The sequence below is a fragment of the Zootoca vivipara genome, chromosome 11 (genome assembly GCF_963506605.1).
Source record: "Zootoca vivipara chromosome 11, rZooViv1.1, whole genome shotgun sequence".
Lineage (NCBI taxonomy): Eukaryota > Metazoa > Chordata > Lepidosauria > Squamata > Lacertidae > Zootoca > Zootoca vivipara.
In genome coordinates, this window is record NC_083286.1 from 53,944,322 (window position 1) to 53,958,991 (window position 14,670).

Below are 14,670 nucleotides of genomic sequence, written 5' to 3' on the forward strand. Positions count from 1 at the left end.
CTGGAGCAACATAGGTTTCCCATCCCTGTTCTAATGGGTTTCATCAGCAGAGAAACAGTATTATCACTGTTGCCGATTTCCTCCATGATGCAGAGAACAGCAATGTTAGAATAGGCCTGGGCAATGTGGGCATGGACTTGAGAGGGTGTTTTAGAACATGTTCTAGATTTCTCTGCAGTGTGTAGAAATTTCTCAGCAGACTGAAGAGGAAAGGGGGTACCTGAATCTGTATTTTGCTCCCTGTGTTGGGTATTAAGGAGATGAGGATCGAAGCCCTTTGCCCAGTAAGGAGGTAATACAGCAGTGTGTTGTTTTTGCACGAGTCAATAGGTTCAGAATTGCAGTCTTAGGTACTGCAAGTAAAGACCTTCCTTTCTCGTTTGGTAAAGTAAAAGTTGTTTCCTTTATGCCACCAAATTAAGCCCTCAATTTAGGTTACCGAAAAGGTTAGGAGGGACAGTATTGGGACTAAATTACACAGCTCTGGCTGGACAATTCTTTTCTTTCAACCTGTATGTATGTGATTTTCTGTAAGCACAAATGACAGTTTAGTAGGCTCTTCAAATAGGGGTTGAAAGGTGGCAGGCAAAATACCAGTGTGAGAGCTTGATAACTTGTCACGTGCACACTATAGCCCAAGCTGGAATTGAAAAAGTCTTTGGTCTCATACAGGGGTTGAGTAAAATGGAACTCTGAGACCCAGGAAGGAATGAGAAGGTCTTCAGACTGTATGGCATTTTGTAAGTGCAAGTCAAAGATGTTCTAACATATTCCACATGGCTCCCATACTGGAGAAGGAGGTGGGCTTTTTGGGGGGTGTATGTGTGTGTTGAATCAGCCTCTGAAGGTGTCAACTGGACCTCTGAAGCAGCTGCAAGCTCAGATTGTGAAGTGGGGACCCTTCCAACAAAACGTTCTCCCATAAAGTGAGCTCATATTGGATCCAGGTAACAACCAGAGGGAAGGGGAGAGATTAAAGGCCTGTGTGAAAATGAAAGGAAGGCCTGAGCTTTCCCAGTGCCTAGAGTAGCACTTGCAGGTCTCATTTAAATCTCCATTCAGACGACAATCTGGATACCTGGGCTGCAATTCCCAAACATGGTATTTATTAAAGCTTGCATATCCCACCTTTTGTGCCACAAGCGCTCCAAGGTGGCTAGTGAGCGTCGCGATTCAAGCATACGATCCAAAAGAGTCAAATAAGCAACAGAACAACACTGAAGAAGCCCAGCATCACGGCTAAAAAGAGAGAGGTCTCTTCCTTACTTCGAGGGTTTCAGAAGGTCAAGTAATAACACTGTCTGCCTGATGACAGAAGGCTTGACAGAAAAGGGCTGGAAGAAGTATCCTTAGGAAACAGAATCCAGCTGGTAAGAGTGTTCCTACCATTTCTGGACTGTGATCGTCTGCCCAATGTCGTTCAAGCGCTAATGACTTTGAGATTACTGCAAGAAGTCACCTGGAAACTGCAGGTAGTGTGAAATGTGGCAGCTTGGCTACTATGCTGTGTTATGCTACTGCTGAAGGAATTGTACATGCTACCAGTTCACTACTGGGTTCAGCTCACAGTGCTAGTACTGGTGCATGAAGTCCAAATGAGTTGGGACCAGGACAGCTAAAAGAACATCTCGCCCCTTATATACCCAACGTATTACTGGGCCCACTGCGGATGGACCTTCTCATCAAGAGGTCCATTCTGTACCATGTTGGGCCTTTACTGTGGTGGCCCCTCTGCTTTGGAACTCCTTCCTGTTCCTGCATATCAGCCGCTGACTCTCTTGTCTTTTCAGTGCCTGTGGAAGAATTTTCTCTTTCACCGAACCTTCTAAGGATAGATCTTTATCTCGGTGTTAGCCCTGGATTTGAAATTATGTGTGTGTGTGTGTGTGTGTGTGTGTCCGTGTGTGTATACATACAGTTGTTTTACATACGTTTTTGATACAGTCAAAACTCTGCTCCAGAGCACCTCCATTTTGGAATGTTTTAGCTCCCAAACACTGAAAACCTAGAAGTAAATGCTCCGGTTTTTGAACGTTTTTTGGAAGTCGAACATCCGACGCGGCTTCCGCTTGAGTGCAGGAAGCTCCTGCAACCAATCAGTAGCCGCGCCTCAGTTGTCAAACATTTTGGAAGCCGAATGGGCTTCTGGAACAGATTACGTTCGGCAACTGAGGTTTGACTGTATTGTGAAATGCTTCATAGGAAAAGATTCATTAATAGCAATAGTATTAATACTATGCTTAGGATCCATTACTGAAACTACCATCATGATACTAACCTTTGCTCATAAGCAAGAATCTCAGAATTTGTTTGTTGATTAGTATTCTCAACTTCAGAGATGGGTCACAGTGTAGATGCTTTTATAATAGAACTGGCATGAGAAGTAATATTGGGAGGATAGTTTTTAATTAAGTCTAGTTGATGCAATTGCCTTTTTTGAGTAGACTTGGCCCATTGTCTACATTTTGCTGGTAGCAGCAGTAGCACGTTCTTCACAAACCGCAGCTGCTGTTTTTCTTTCCTTTTTGCATACATTTGCATACGATTAAAATTTGACTACTTTAATATTTAGAATACTGTAGTTCTGTTTCCACCCAGAGGCTATTTTGATTATCTCTCAAAAAAGGAGGGCAGAACTATCCATGTCTTGGTTTAATTTAATTTTCCCTTAATGTAGCCATTTGAATTAATGGAAACTTGATAAAACTGTAAGATGGAGGGTAAAAGGCACAGAATTATTAAGTATGTTGAAGCTCAGAACAAAGTACTACACTTAATAAGGCTTGTGATCTATCTTGACACTTAAATTTAGGCCTTTCAGACTCAGCTGCAGAAAATTACAAAAACTAAGTCTAGAATGGACTACTGTACAAGATTCCTGTGCATGGAAACTTTTGTATGTGCATTAGAGTACATCATTGAGCTAAAAATAAATGCTAAATAGTGTTTAAAACAGAATTTAATGAGGGGATTCTGTTGTTACCTGGACTTCTGATGTTTCCTTCATGGTGCAGAAGAACCCGAGTTGCAGATTCCTTCTAGTCATCATGACACACCAACTAAATCTTGTAAGTTAGCACCTGTGTGTCTCTAAATCTCGGATTGTCTGCAGTGCACTTAGAGGCCCATCCTACTACTGCACATCTTTTCCTGCAAGTAAATCTCACTATGATGTTCATTTGAATATATTGTACATGAACCATCCAGGATAAAAGCCATTGCACCCCACTGCCACCAAGGAGTTGCTCAAGAATAATACAAATATGGATGCTCACATAAAAACAATTATCCAAGTAAATAAGTAGAAACCATCAGATTGCTACTTAACAGCAACCCAAACATCTTGCAGTGTACAAAAAATCAGGAAGAAATGGCACAGGGGTGCCATCATTGTGGCAGTATATTTCCCATCAGGAGGAAAAGGTGAGGTATAAATAAATAAATAATTTATTTATTTAACATTTATACACTTCTTTATCGTAAAAAGCAACCACCATCAAAGCAGCTTACAAAAAGATAAAAACAGAGGGGCAAACAGTACGCAAAAGCCTGACAAATCATAAAAAATACTGAAACGGATTAAAATTCACACCAGCATTTCTAAGAAAACAAACACGCCTTTAGCACTGGTTACAGGTAGGTAGCCGTGTTGGTCTGGGTCGAAGTAAAATAAAAAAATTCCTTCAGTAGCACCTTAAAGACCAACTAAGTTTTTATTTTGGTATGAGCTTTCGTGTGCATGGCATCTGAAGAAGTGTGCATGCACACGAAAGCTCATACCAAAATAAAAACTTAGTTGGTCTTTAAGGTGCTACTGAAGGAATTTTTTTATTTTACGCCTTTAGCAGTCTCTGAAAACAATACAGCGGAAGTGCCAGCTTGGTATCAAGAGGCAGGGAGTTCCAAAGCGTAGGTGGCGGCCGCAGCATCCCCTCCTAGAGTCGCCTGCGTAGAGTCCTACGTACTTCGGGGTGGGACTACATCTCCCAGCATCCACTTCGTTCGCCTCAAAGCCCGCTTTCGCTTCTTCGCCGCTTTGCAAATGAAGCGGGCGGGGCGGAGCTGTGGGAGAGGCGTGGCAAGTGCACGTGATCGATTCTGTCTCCGCCCCGCCTCCGCCCCCTCCCGGCTTCTCACAGGCGACGGCTGCGACGACGTGGAAAGATGGAGGCGGTTTGAGTTCCGAGCGGCTGACTGAAAGGTTCGCGCGCGGGCGGGCGGGCGCGCGCCCGACTGCGTACGTAACCCGGCCCCCTCCCACAAATGTAGAAGAGGCACGGCCGCGCTTTCTCTTCCCCCTCACGCGAGCGAGCCTTGGAGGCGCGCATCAAATAGCCCCTGAGGAGAATCCAGCGGGGCGTCGGAGGGGAGCGTCAGTTTCCGTTCCCGCACTCCCCCTACCGAGCCGGAGCTGGAGCCGGGTGAGTCGCCTCCTCCTCCCTCAGCTTCATGCAGGGCTGCCTGCCTAGCATCCCTCTCTGAGGCCGGGAGAGAGGGTGGGAGGACGGGAGGACAGCCCTACGTGTGTCGCAGGGATGAGGGGAGGGGCCCTTCTTGTAGCCATGACAGTTGGTGGGGTCAGGTGAGTTTGGGGGCACGAGGGGTCGCAGCGGGAGGGGAGAGAGGTGGCTGATTTATTTATATATTTATATGCTGCTATATAGATATAGATAGACATTGGCCTCTACAGTGGTTCCCAACGTTTTTTGGGAGCTTTACCCCCACCTGGTCCATGGAGTCACAAAGAGTCGGACACGACTAAACAACCACAAACCCCACCTAAGCATCTCTAAAATCCTGATCCCCCCAGTGCCGAATGTATAAGCTAAACAAGCTATAGCTTAGGGCCCCACTCTCTTGGGGGCCCCAAAAAATTAAAGGGAAAAAAAAGTGTTTCTAAAGGAAGTTTTGTTATTGCCAAATACCAACGTGTTTGCATTATTAAGTTTGTTATGAATAAAAAAAAATGTAAGTTAGAGCTTAATAGTTATTACACTGTTAATATACTACTAAGGTCCAGTTGTGACCGACTCTGGGGTTGCGCGCTCATCTTGCATTATTGGCTGAGGGAGCCGGCGTATAGTTTCCAGGTCATGTGGTCAGCATGACAAAGCCACTTCTGGCGAACCAGAGCAGCACACGGAAACGCCGTTTACCTTCCCGCTGTAGCGGTTCCTATTTATCTACTTGCATTTTTATGTGCTTTCGAACTACTAGGTTGGCAGGAGCTGGGACCGAGCAACGGGAGCTCACCCCGCCACAGGGATTCAAACCGCTGACCTTCTGATCAGCAAGCCCTAGGCTCAGTGGTTTAACCCACAGAGCCACCTGGGTCAATATACTACTACTGTATTTCAGTTCAACAATTACTTTGATAAAATACATATTTTTATGTGCAAATGGCTTTAGATACCTATTAGGTCCATAAATTACCATATAGCACATATTCAACACAGAAAACAGTGACAATTTGTGGTTGACGAAGGACAGCTGGACATATAAAGAGCCCCATTACCTTCAGTAGCTTAGGGCCTCATCAAACCAAAATCCGGCCCTGATGCCCCCTCCTCTGTGACACACAATTCTTATTATTCAAAAAGTGAACTCCTATTCACGTGGAGGAAGCATAAAAAGCCACTAACTGGTAATAACTCATTCTCTAATTGCCCCCCCCCCAATCAAATTGCCCCACATTGGGAACCGCGGCTCTAGAAGGTCTACAGGAAGTGTTAAAGCTACCAGTAATTTAAAGAAGAAATGCACAGTTGAAAATGAGCAATTAAGGGCATTCAAAGTTTAAAGGCTGGAAACATGCCTGCAGCTGCGTGCCTAAAGAAGGCTGTTGTTTTAAGGGATAGCTCTGTTGATAAAGCATGGGGCTCTGTCGCTCTGAATCTCAGGGTTGTGGGTCGAGCCCCATGTTGGGCAAAGTGCTCCTGTGCTGAAGGGGGTTGGACTAGATGACACTCATCCCAAAATTACATCAGATGTGGATTTAGAGCAGCATCACAGGTTCTGTCGCCGCACTGGGTGCTGAGCCTAGTGGGTACTGCCAAGCATCACAACTATGACGTAGTGAATTGAGAGGCAGGGGGATGCTGAGTTTTTGACTCTCACAGGACGCTGCTGAAATTTGAAAGACCAAAGCCCGTCCCTGTCTACAATTTCATTGGATTGGTGCTGAGGAATCACAGAATTGTAGAGTTGGAAGGGATCACTAGGATCATCTAGTCCAACCCCCCTGCAATGCAGGAATCTTTTGAACCCACGGCCCTGAGATTAAGAGTCTCATGCTCTACCAACTAAGCTATCCCATAACTTCTGATGGCGGTGATGGTTAGGGGTTACCTAACTCAAGAAGGGACAACTGAATAAGTTGCCCCTGCACACACAGATATACCTCCTCCCACTTTATATAGTGTGCACAGCATGTTTCTCTCGCACACTGAGTCCTATGCAGGCTTACTCAGGAGTGAGGTCCTCCAGCGTTAATTGAGTCTAGCTCTTGGGTAAATGTGCATAGGCTTGTGTCCTGTGTTAATCTAGAATAAATTACCCCTTTAGTTTTGTATGCTTCTCTTGTATGATTCTTTGCTTTTGTAGCCACTCTTATTGTAAATATAACAAGGTGGTTAAATAGACTATATCTGTACTAACTGCTATTGAGCTCTCCTCTGACCATCTGGGTAGCTAGAGCTTTTTTTTTTTAATTCCCTTTGTCAGCTTTAACATGTATATGAGCAAGGTGAGTGGTGGGTTAATTAATAGGGAGTGCAGTGGGTTGGTTTGCTTCTTTAAAGTATACCTCATTTCTTTCATTGTGAAGGGCAAGCATAAATGGTGTTCTTAGGTGGTTGCCCATCCAGGCACTGGCTAAACTGCAGGCCTAGCAGTTCAAAAGCACACCAGGTACCGCTGTGTGAGGAAGGTAAACAGCGTTTCCATGTGCTCTGGCTTCCAACAGGGTGTTCCATTGTGCTTGAAGTGGTTTAGTCATGCTGGCCACATGACTCGTACAGCTGGCCACATGCCGGCTCCCTTGGCCTGAAAGTGAGATGAGTGCCGCGCTCCATAGTCACATTTGACTGGACTTAACCGTCCAGACAGAGACCTGTTTTGCTTCAGCAAGGTATCTCCTTCAGGTAACTTCTGACCATACTTTGGGTGTGTCCTTGATTATGCCTGTCAGTAAGTTTTGAACTTGCCAGTATTTCAAAAATAAATTCCTGTAAGTAAGAGCATATATGCAGGATATGGTACTGTGATCTAGCATAATTGTAGACATGTTTATGAGGCAGAGAAAATGGGGCTAATAGCAAACTGCTTTCTTTTGGAAGAAATAAAGTTAATGGTATCAGTGATAGTTGGTTCATTGCTAAATCTGGAGTCTGAGTAAGGTAGGCAGTGTGGACCTAGGGGAAGACCTTATTGAGGTGTGCTGGTGCCAAATATGATGAAGTTTGCCAGTTTTTCAAATGCTGCTTCCTCATCACAACATGCAGTTGAATGGAAAAGCATCAGTCTGGATATGGAGGCTGGTATAACAACTCCTAAAATAGAATAACTGCTATTGAGATCATAATCTTGATTTATGGTAATTTCTCTCACGCACCCCGCTTGCAGATGAAAATAGACCTTCATGACATTGTGTTCTTTAGACATGGGTATGCAAAACCTAGTTTCCAATCCTAGTTGTAGAAAGGTTTGCTTACTTGCAGTTAGCATTGCTACAAGCATAAAGTTTAACCATGATTAGGTTTAGACGATGTCTAAAAATATTGTCACATTTCAGGTTATTCTATTTTCACCTAGGTGTGTTGATGTGAAGGGCAATGGGTGTAGAAGTGCTGATCACATAACAACACTCCTTAGTATTTCCTTGCCTGAGTAAGATACGTCTCATTCTATGGTCTGCTTGGGTTGTGACCTGTGTTCCAGCTATCTTATTTTACAGCTTCTGTTCCAGATAACCTTACAGAGCCATCATACTGATAAGAACAGACTGTTACTTAATGTGACTCTAAAAGTGAATGGATTCAGAGTGGTGTTCTAGAGCACTGTTCATGTTAAAGTTATGTTGTCTATAGTGTGCTTGATATGACAGAAGAAGAGACTGCAATACATGTTTGCAGCAACTGTTTGGTCTTGGAGTTTAGGTTCTTGACCTTGGGCCAGACTTTGTCTCTCAACACCACCTACTTACTAGGACAGTTGTGAGAATGTGTGCAAAATATTCCACCATATATATTTCCCTGAGTTTCTGTGAGGAAGGGCATTTTGTAAACATGGTAAATTATGAGACAGAAACTATGACCATTCTATACAAAGTTCTTGAATTCCTGGCTTTAATTTCCAGCACCACCACAGTAGAGAAGTTCTAGTTATGGTGATACAGTTGTTACTGGATTTGGGATTTCAGTGCTTTGTAGACAGTGAACACATTGTGAGTTGTGCATATGGAATGGTCATTGTACACAGCTTGTACACTAAGTAAGGAGCATCTAAACTGGCCTGTTGTTTTAGAACTGGTGTATACTGGGGTGAATGTCCACTGCAAGCTGTATTACTTGCCTCAGTCTTTCCTTCCTGGTGGGTACTTATTCTGATATTTTGCACTTGACCCTGTATTTGCTTCTTTCAGAATGTTTACTATGCCAGTGCTAGTCCCCACAGTGTTTCCTCAGAGACTTAAGCAGTGTTAGAAACTCAGATATGTAAGCTAATCAGCAAATGGCATCTTAAACCTAAGTTACAGTCACCACAACAGTATGTCTAGGCACTTTTATATATTTTTCAATGATATTTTATTTTTATCATCATCATCATCTTTCATTTCATTTCTATACTGCTTTATATTTTAAAGAAAAACATCTCAAAGTGGTCAAATAAATCAATTCAGGATAAAACAAATGAAAGCCTCAAGGAAAATATTTCAGATCCTTCTCTAGATGGCATTTTGCTTCCCCCGTATTTGTTTAACTACAGTAGTATAGCTGTCCCATAGTAGAACCCTAGGAAGCCAGTGTGGTGTAGTGGTTAGTGTGTCAGATAGGAACTGGGAGCTCAGGGTTCAAATCCCCACTCTTGTCATGAAGCTCACTGGGTGACCTTGGAGTCAGTCACAGCCTCTTAACCTACCTCACAGGGCCGTCGTAGGATTAACTGAAGAGGCAGGTGAACCATGATGCACCCATTGGAGAAAAAGGTGGGGTATAAATGCAATAAATAAGCCCTTCTGCTTAACTGCATAAGAAAGCTGATGGGGCCAGTCAGATGGAGATGTCAGTTGCCAACCTGGCATCCAGAGCCCTGTGGTTGCTACTGGACCCGTCCCAGTAGCAAAACACACCTGATATCCTGGTAAGGTGTCTTGCAACTTTCTTTTTCTGTAAAGTAAATCTCTTTCTGTAGAATAAGATCATAAAGAACCATTTTCAGTTTGAGAGTGCTTCATAATATTTCTGAGTAGTCTTTTTTGTGCCTTTTCTAGTTTTGTAGTTTACTAGCAATGTGATTGAGCAGATAGTGACATCTATTTCCAGTTCTTTTCTATATCCAGATTAATTTATTGTACACATTCTCAGCAGGGAAAGGAAAGTTTGTTGTTGTTGTTTAGTCATTTAGTCGTGTCCAACTCTTCGTGACCCCATGGACCATAGCATGCACGCCAGGCACTCCTGTCTTGCACTGCCTCCCGCAGTTTGGTCAGACTCATGTTGGTAGCTTCGAGAACACTGTCCAACCATCTCGTCCTCTGTCGTCCCCTTCTCCTAGTGCCCTCAATCTTTCCCAACATCAGGGTCTTTTCCAGGGAGTCTTCTCTTCTCATGAGGTGGCCAAAGTATTGAAGCCTCAGCTTCAGGATCTCTGTCCTTCCAGTGAGCACTCAGGGCTGATTTCCTTCAGAATGGATAGGTTTGATCTTCTTGCAGTCCATGGGACTCTCAAGAGTCTCCTCCAGCATCATAATTCAAAAGCATCAATTCTTCGGCGATCAACCTTCTTTATGGTCCAGCTCTCACTTCCATAAAGTTTAATACATATTAAATACACCTTTCCTGAACAGTTTGTGTAAACTTGCTGAATACTTTTATCCTGTACTAGTCCATAAAATAATCTTGCTCATTATGGAGGCATACTGTGTATATGGTGTCCTGTAGCACTATGGTAATAAGACTACTTAATTCACAATTTCTGTTCAGGCTCCCAGTAACTTGGTAGCTTATATTTCCACTGTCGCTCACGGTGCTCTTAATAGGTTATCTTGCTAGCTCGGTTGCAGATAGAAGAACTAACAGTTTGTTGCCAAAGGCCAGCTGGTAAAATGTGTATACCACTGTGAAAGGCTTTGAAATTTATACATTTTTGTATCCTGGGGTACTCTTCATAGCTTTTTAATTCAGCAGAGAATATTTGATGGTGTGTATTGCCTTTTCCTCAAGGGCTAAATATGCTACGGTGAGCTTAACTCTCTGAGTCTGTGATGGTCTTCTAATTGCTTAACTTGTTCCATTCCTGCAGGTTTCCTACTGGAGGAATGAGAAACTATTTGACCTCACTATTCCTTTATGTACTTGGGAGCAAAAGTGCTGCATCTGCTTTGTAGTGTTGGCGTAATGGTTTTATTTTCATTGTATTGCTTGACAAGTTATATTTTAAAAATTTGGTATTCAGGGGTCAAGAAAAAAGGGTACAGTAGTAGATAAAAGATGCATAGAATGAAATCCTCATAAGCAGCAGCATCATGCACATTTATAACTCCAAGGTAAAATAAAAAAAATCCTTCCAGTAGCACCTTAGAGACCAACTAGGTTTGTCATTGGTATGAGCTTCGGTGTGCATGCATACTTCTTTGAAGTGTGCATACACACGAAAGCTCATACCAATGACCAACTTAGTTGGTCTCCAAGGTGCTACTGGAAGGAATTTTTTATTTTGTTTTGACTATGGCAGACCAACACGGCTACCTACCTGTAACCAAAGGTAAAATGTATGTTAAATCTGAGAATCCCACAAGCTTGGAATGTGCCAGGTTGCTTTTGCCAGGTACTTATTTCCAGAATTTTAGGGCCTGTTCATGTGTGCTTCTCCTTAGGGTAATATCCTCCCTTGTTCCCCTTATTATGTGTCAAAGCTGTAAACTAAACCATGGAAGCCCTGTATTCTTCTGAATGTGGGATCATTCAGCCCGGACACTGAGATCCAGCACCGAGGGCCTTCTGGCAGTTCCCTCATTGCGAGAAGTGAGGTTACAGGGAACCAGACAGAGGGTCTTCTCGGTAGTGGCACCCGCCCTGTGGAACGCCCTCCCAGCAGATGTAAAGGCAATAAGCAACTATTTTACTTTTAGAAGACAACTGAAGGCAGCCCTGTTTAGGGAAGTTTTTAATGTTTGATGCTGTACTGTTTTTAATATTCGGTTGGAAGCCGCCCAGAGTGGCTGGGGAAACCCAGCCAGATGGGCAGGGTATAAATAATAAATTATTATTATTATTATTATTATTATTATTATTATTATTATTATTATCTCTCAGTGCCCTTGTTTTTTTCTGCCTGTGGTGAGGATAGCAAGTGTAGGTATACAATTCTAAAGGCACAATCCTACTTGCTGCAGATAAAATTTGAGGGCGCAAGGAACTGGCAAAGAACGCCAAATATCAGTCTGAGAACCATATCTACCTTCGTTTCCAGGGATACTGCAATTGCCTTTAAGCTGCTTTACAGCCAGATTACGCTGAAAAATTTGTGGATACAACAGTTTGCTTTCCATACTCAAGAGATAACACTCCAAAGGGAAGGAGGTGGACAGTTGTGTTGCTTCTGTGTCCTACTTTCTTCCATATGTTTTATTCAGGAACAGCATGCAATCTTATTTTCTCACCGCCAGAAACTTAACAATCCTTATAAGCAATTTCTAGTAAGGTAGCTGTCTTAGTTTGTTGCTGCAAAAAGAACGAAGAGCCTTGTGGCACTTTAAAGACTAACAAGTTATGACATGAAGCATAGAATTGTAGAGTTGGAAGGGTCTCTGAGGATCAGTCCAACCCCCTGCAATGCAGGAATATGCAGCTGTCCCATATGGCAATCAAACCTGCAACCTTGGTGTTATCAGCACCATGCTTTAACCAACTGAGCTATCCGCAGGAGGCCTTGAAACGGCACTGGGCAGCCTAGACTCAGTCTGTATCCTGGTTTCTCTACACCAAACCTTGTTGAGAAGATAAAATGTGGGGTGGGGAGGGAGCCCTGTTCTTGCCACCTGAAGGTCCTTGCAAGAAGTAAGGACAGAGTAAAATACATTGGACAGATAGTCCAATGCACAGTTACAGTTATACCTTGCACAGTTACAGTTGATAGGACAAAGTAGAATATAATTTTGGAAATGGATGTTCTATGAGCATCTGTTGCCTGATTTCCCTTCAAATCCTTTTTCTACATGGCAGATGTCATTATTTTTGTGTTCCTTTCTACTGCCAGGCCCCCTGTTGCTCAGTCTGGTTTACAAATAAGTGTATTTCGTAGTATTTCTTCAGCTGTTCTCTATATAACACCACTTAAGTTCTTCAGGTCTGCTTAGACAGAGATGTATCGTATGTCTGGTAAAGACTGTGCAGGGTGTCAAGCTGGTGCAGTCAAGCTGAATATTATCTAGAGATATGTACAATACCAGTTCTCAAATGTTCTGTCACACTCTTAAGAGAGCAGTCCTATTTAATACAGGGGAGGAATGCTGGATCTACACTGATCTAAAAAAAAAACCGCTAAGAAAAAAGTTATATAGCTCACAATGCAATTTTCCATTTGCTACTGTATAGTGCCCCTGGTGTCACATTTTTATAACACATTTATAATGTTATAACTCACCAGTACTGTATAGATTAGTTCTACGTCTCATTGAACTCAGTGGGACTTTCTGCTGAGCAGTAATGTATAGGATTGTCCTGTAATATTATCAAGAAGCAGAACCTAGCATTGAGTTATGCGTTAAAGAGTAGACTTTATTGTTAGTGACCTGGAGCCAGTTTAGCCCCATAACTCCAGTAGTGTGTCTTGAGTGCATCCCTTTGTTTTCTCCCATTCCCCACCATGGGGGAGAGGCAAGCAAAGTACTATATTTGGGAGTGGGGGCACTATTGCATGAGGGTCCATAATTCAGTGCTGGAGCATGGGCTTTGTATGCAGAGGTCCCTTGCTTCAGTCCCATCTCCAGTGGAAATAATTTCAGCAGGGCCAGGAATGACCTGTGCACGAGTCTTAGGAGACTGGTAAGTCAGAATAGATAGAACAAACTTAAATGGAGCATGCAAGGCAACTTCATAGGAAGGTGAAAACTGCCTGCATCCTGAAAATGGAGGGCCTGATCCTGTGTGATAGGTATACCACAGGAACATGTGCCCTTCTTCCCAGAAGACCTTGCAATGTAGAAACCCTCCCTCCTTGTGCATCAGTCTCATCATGATGACTAGTATTTTGCTGTCAAGTCATAAACATGTCAAAAGCAGAAGGATCCAGATAACTGGGATATTGTATGTCTATGTGCATGTGCCAAAATATTTAATAGGTATTCTGGAAATGTGGTAGCAGCCACAGGGCATATCATGGTGGATTTGCTCAAGTTTGACATTAATGATTTTTGACTATGGATTTGGAAGTTTACCATTTGTTGTAACTTGTCTTCCTAGCTTATGCCCTGACAGTGAGCAGAAAGCAAATAGGATGGGCAGCTGTCAAACTTTTATGGCTGAAAGTCAAAGTGATATTGTTAAGAGTTTTACATGCCAATGATCCCTTTCTACTCTTGACTGTTTCCTGCTATGTCATAATGATTAACTTTTAGGGTAGCACATAAAGCAGTGCAGAAATCTGAATTTAAAGATGTATATGTAGGTTAGCGGCTTGGGAAAGTGAAATATATATAAGATGTAGGAAAACATAGGATAGTTTTTCAGTCAATGGAGATACATAAAATGAAGGCATCTGGCTTGCACATTTTTGCTATTCTAGTGCAGCATCAAAATAATGAAATTTCAGAATATCCACGTAGACCTTACATAGAAGCTAGGTATTTTCATTAAACAAGCAAACAAACAAAAACAACAGCAAAGGCACCACCCTGGATTAAAAATTCAGATAAAATGTATTCTAACATCATGCCATAGTATTCTGTGACAACTGCTACACTTTGCAAACCTGCAAAAATGCGGTACTGGTTCAAGGTATTTTAAAATAGTTAGTGATGATCTGGCAGGGTGAACTTAAATGAATTTATAGGGAATTGAAATTACTGTAAATATACTTTGTAATGTAGAAGTGGATGGACAGCCACCATACCCAAGCAACATTGTCTTTGCAGAGGACTTGCATTATAACTGTAAGCATTTGTGGCAGACTTTAGCCAATCTTTTGGTTGCGGAATAATGTGTTGCAAAACATTAGGCTAGAGTTGCAGTTAATGTTGGAAATGTCTATTGCAACTCCAGCTGTAGACTGCTATACCTGCATGAGAAGGATAGATAGAGAGGGGCCTCCAAGTCTCCTACACTATCCTGGTGCTGACTCGTTGACCTCCCTTCCTTCCCTCCTTCTTCCTCCATGCTTCTCTGCAGAACAGATATACTTGAAATGAAACAGCAAGCATGGCTTTTTGCATATGCTAGATAGGAAAGACCC

General features: G+C 42.7%; 1 protein-coding gene across 2 annotated transcripts in view; it reads left to right on the plus strand.

The window, feature by feature from the left end:
• The first annotated feature begins 4,123 nt into the window (after nt 1–4,123).
• Nucleotides 4,124–14,670, plus strand: part of DYM (dymeclin) — a 164,314-nt gene continuing 153,767 nt past the window's right edge. For both annotated transcript variants that reach the window (XM_035100630.2, XM_035100631.2), the window contains exon 1: nt 4,124–4,421. The gene's annotated coding sequence lies outside the window, so the exon portion shown is untranslated. The remainder of the gene's footprint in view (nt 4,422–14,670) is intronic.